The sequence below is a fragment of the Microtus oregoni genome, unplaced genomic scaffold (genome assembly GCF_018167655.1).
Source record: "Microtus oregoni isolate MIOR12 unplaced genomic scaffold, Mior012 000038F_ref0000394, whole genome shotgun sequence".
NCBI classification, from domain to species: Eukaryota; Metazoa; Chordata; class Mammalia; order Rodentia; family Cricetidae; genus Microtus; species Microtus oregoni.
The window spans coordinates 20,883,900-20,889,284 of NW_024543097.1; positions in this window are offsets into that span (position 1 = coordinate 20,883,900).

Here is a 5,385-nt window from a genome sequence, read left to right on the forward strand (position 1 = left end):
CATTCTTGCATTCTTTTTATCTTCCTTGTTTTATGCCAACTAAACGCTTGCACAAAGTTAAAAACTATAGCCCTTGAATATCTTTCCAATGCCAAGAGCAGAATAGAACAAAATGAGGCAGCCTCCAGGCAAGGACAGGAGATCTTCTAGCATATGTAATTTCAAAGATCTGTTTTCTGGGCAGCTTGTCGAAGTTTCTCTTTTTCTGTTTCTAATGTCCCAAGAATAAAGTGACAAGTTGAGAAGCAGGATTTCTCTTTGAAAATGTTTTCTTTCTGGCCATTCTGGAGATGAGATTTTTAAGTGTGGCTTGCAGTTTAAGTTAGCTTAAATATATGGCTATTGGACCTAATTACATCGATTGATTTAGTAACTGCTGTAAGAGGTTGTTATAAATAACAGCTAACACATTGTGGATTTGTCTTAATGGAGAATGTGGAGTTTTAGATCTGAGACTAAGAAGCGAATTATTTTTGATGTACAATGGAAAACAGTAGCGAGAGACATTCACCTGCTATACCGTGTGAAGCAAACTGTGTGCTGATGCCTGCAGTATGAGAACAAGAACTGGCAGAATGTTGGGTGGAGCCAGCTTGACACTCTGAGGAAACTCTGAAGTGAAAAAGGGCCTACAGGCACAGATGGGGGAAATGCTGCTTTAAAAGTAAGAGAACTTTCTGCCCACAGCTTGACATCTATATTTACAGATAATCCTATAATTCAGACCTTTAGAAGATTAAAAGATAAAAGCTCTGCCAGTACTCTTAAGAGAAACCGTTGTGAGGAGAGCAAACTCCAGCCTTAGGAAGAGATAAGCTGGTAAGAAGCCTGTCAAATTCAGATAGCATCAAGGAAGAAATGAAAGTAAAGGGTTTGGCTTCCTCCCAGTATTGTTTTCTCATCCTAAGTCAATGTCCAGTAAGTGAAGGGAGGGGAAAGGGGGCAGTGTAAAAGCCAATCAATGCAAAGAACACCTAGTGTGAAGATACAGTCTAGACTGTAAAATAGGGTGACTGTTGGTGCTTCACTAGAATCAAACCAAACAGGCTCCAACCACAACAGTTTTGAAAGAGTCGCAAGTATTAGGTCTGTGCCCATCTCAAAGGATGAAACCAGGGATACTGAAGTTGAGGGAGGAAAGATTGACTGACCAAAGAAGTCACTGACACTAGCTCAGACTGACACTAGCTCAGGGAGTGTGAGACCTGGTATAGATCAATACTTCTCTGAATTTTCTTAATATTCTTTGCTTGACTGGAAGTTTTCATAAAAATTATTCTATTTCTTCCCACCATTATACTTCCTGGGTGACCTCCGATCTTAGGTAGCATGTACAGGAAATTGGGAACAGGCAGGCACTCCTGTTGGTAAAATGGCACGCTGCTGAAGGTACAACTTGAACTCTATCTAAATTGGCCACCATCATGAGGGGAACACTTGTAATGCCCCTACTGAAACAGATTTAATTACAGAATACTACTCCTAAAACAGGGTGTGGAGAAGCCACCAAAGGATGAGCTACAGCCAGTTAACTTGGGATTCCAATCAAATGCCCATTTCTTTCCTTATTAAAGGACCACCGAATTTTTTGAGTTGACAATAAAGTCAAACAAAAATCTGTATTTTCCCAGTGTGAGCAGCTTCAATAAGATGCTTCTGACCATCGGGAAAGTGCAAGAATGCTAAGAAACCCTAGGCAATTTGACTTTTCCAATTCTGTATTCTGTTCCCAAAGACAGACATGATAAAATTCTTTCTCTGTCTTCACGCATAAATCCCTTCTTCTATCAAGATGGGATTTAACTACTCCTGTCTTGAATACAGGAATGACTTAATGGCTAGCTTAAATGGTCAAGTACAGCAGAAATCACATCTGAGAAGTTCTGAGATATCATATAAAACTTCCCATTGGCAAAAACTAAAATTACATATGGGTAACATGCTCCAATAATGAGGAAAACAGCCAAAGATGGTGCTTTCAGCTACAATCTTTGTGTTTGGAGTCTGACGCAGGAGGATTGCCACCAGTCTAAAACTATGAGATTGACAGTGAGCTGCAGGTCAGCTCGGGCTTGTGTGAGGCCGTGTCTCAAAAACAGAAGAAAAACCACAGAAATGTGGACAGTGGAGAGGGGCTCCAATAATGCATATGCCATGGAGAAGGATACAAGTGCCAACTAGTTTCTATTGGATCCATAACATAATTCAAAGACAGAACAAAAAAACGACAAAATTCAGTGATTTTCTTCAAGACTTCAGACGACAAAGAATAGAAGACACAGAACTGGACACTTTATCCAGTCTTTCTCAGTACAGATCTTCTCTCAAAATAAGAAATGCATTAGAACATAATGCAGTCTTAGCTAATTTTCAATAACATGCAACATTAGCAGCACCTTAAGACATGATTCTGGTCAAAAGTGCACTTAGAGAAACTTGTTATGACACCTCCATGGAAGGGAGATGTATAATATAAACAAACAAACAAACATAGTAAACTCCTTTAAAGGCCAAGATCTGAGCCTGGCGGTAGTGGCACATGCCTTTAATCCCAGCACTCGGGAGGCAGAGGCAGGTGGATCTCTGTGAGTTCGGGGCCAGCCTGGGCTACAAGAGCTAGTTCCAGAACAGGCTCCAAAGTTACAGAGAAACACTGTCTCAGGGGGGGAAAAAAAAGACCCAAATCTCAAACTTCAACCAAATGCCAAGGCAGCATCAAGACTCAAAGCCACCAAACAGTGAAGCTATCTAGGAAAAGCAGAAACCTAAGATAAATCACATTACCAAAGGGGTAAACCTCAATGAAAATGAAGGTTCAAATTTCTATCAACATAAAGCAGGTCCAGGCAGCTATTCAAAATCAATATAACCCATATAACCTGCTGAAAGGAAGGTCTGAAAGCCCAGTGTCAGCAGCCTGGAAGACAGACCAAGTGGCACAGATCCAGTCCCCTGGAGCACAAAAAGAACCCAACCAAATGTTTGATATGTACCGAGGAATCCGTGAGATGGGACAAACAGGTGACACGTGCTGGGGAATGAGAGTGATAGGAAGAGCGAATACCTGAGTGCTGTTTCAGCATCACCAGAACAAGTATCAAATGTTTTTCTACTATGTATTAGAGATGAAAGTTTAAGATTTAACAATTCAACATTGTAGTAAAGCAAAATGCCGCTTAGTAGTACATATAAATATATAAGCATAACTTCATAATGCTACGCTCATACTGTATCTCCAGTCAAAATTGACCTTTTATAAAATTTGAATTTTTTTTATTTTTATTTTTTCGAGACAGGGTTTCTTCGTAGCTTTTTGGTTCCTGTCCTGGAACTAGCTCTTGTAGACCAGGCTGGCCTCGAACTCACAGAGATCCGCCTGCCTCTGCCTCCCGAGTGCTGGGATTAAAGGTGTGCGCCACCACCACCCGGCCTAAAATTTGAATTTTTAATGAACTTCAAACCTGTGTATCTCCCTTGTACTACTGTCTTTGTCATTTTTGTTTATATTTCCCCCCCCCCTTTTTTTTAAATAGAGAAACCATGTTTGAGGATTTGCATCTAAGTTCCTCTAACTACATCTAAGCCCCTCATCTTCCCTTTAAATATAAATGTATAAATCCCAGGGATCAAGCTAAGCCCTAATGGGATATAATTTGGGGAACTCGAGAAAGACAGGTCTGTCCTGCAGATAAGGACATGCATCCTGTAGTCAGACAAGCTATATTGGGGGTCTCCAAAACTGGCCACCACTGGATTCCTGCTGTGTGTTTGTGTTGTTTCTCACGTGATGAACATATAGATCAGTTTCCTTCACTTGACTTTAAATTAATCACGGTGTCAGGCACAAGGAATAGAATGTGCAGGAGCCCATATTCGTCCACATCTGGACTGAAATCTTAGCAAGAGATGTTGCTGCTTTCCATGCTTACCTTTGTAGGATCTCAGAGTCTAGTCGGCAAATTCATGCTATGCATTTGAGTTGAACTCTCTCCGACAGCCAACATCAGCTCCCAGATGTGTGAGCTAGCTGCTCTGGCATCACAGTCAAGGTGACAATCCAGAGAACCACAGCCACAGCCACAGTCTGCTGTCACCACAGGAAGTATTCCAGGACAGCCAACAAAAGTTTATCATTGGAAGAGAGGATGTGGTGGTAAGTGTAATGATTGTTGTGTCTCTTTAAGAGACAAGCCACGCCCACTCCCTCATCTGCTGAGGCAGGCTGATCTTCAGCTTCCCGCCTGAGTTTGCTCTCTTTTCCCTTCTGCCTCTCTCCCCACTTCTCTGCTTTCCCCCTGTCTTCCTCTCCTCTCTCTCCCCCTTCTCTCCCCTTCATAACCCCCCTGAATAAATATTCAACCTCATTCTGCATTTTGTGCCTATCCATGTCTCTGTCTCTTGCCCATCCACCACGTGTCTCCCTGCATGGAACCAGCCACTGCTGGGGATGAGCATCCATCTCTGCCTGGGACTGGTTGCTCTCAGGGCCTGCTGCCTGCCGCCACATGGCCCACTACCACCACTTGGGGACCTACAGCATTTCTGCTGCCTACTGCTGTTGGGGATCCTGTAGCATTTTTAATTTTTCCATTACAACAAGAAGACGTTGTAGCATGTAAGTTTTCAGTTTTATTTAAAATATTACAGGCCTGGTTTATATTCAAATATAAAACCATTCTTCTTTTGAACATTTCCTCTTTGTTAGAGGAGTATCTATTGTGGGCTTGTTGAATGGGAGTAACTCTAAGGTCAATACAAGCACGGTAGAACTGAAATCAATTCATCATGAAGCAATAGCCTATAAAATAGCTAAGTTTACCAACTGAGGGAGATTTCCTGATTAGCTTTGCTACAGAGAAAATATGATACAGAACAGAACTAGGGACCATAAAGTATAGCTGATAAATTAAAAATAAATCGTATGACTGGCAACTATCCCATTCTGTCACACATCTGAATGACCTCATTAATGCTAGCAAGCAATGGCATTCAGGACCCATGACTTCTCTGTAAGTCTTCTTCTAAAATTTAAAATGTGTAAAACCAGATCTGGGTGAGATTAGATTTGCTGTGTGATAATGAAGCTAATCACTACAGATTAAAAGTCTACAGATGGAATATTTCAATCTCTTCATCTCTGACAAGAAATCTTATTTGTAATTCACTTTCTCATACTAAACTACAAATGCCTTTGACATTCATAGATTTCCAAAATATCTCACCTCTAAGAAGATATTCAGTCTTTGCCACATTTATTCTTGGACTCAAACTCAAAAGAAATCTGCTTTATGCAAGAATTATAGATGTGAGACACCAAGCTAGTGTCCAAAATTACATTTTGGACTCAGTATATAGAGATAATATAAAAACACACAAGTTACTATA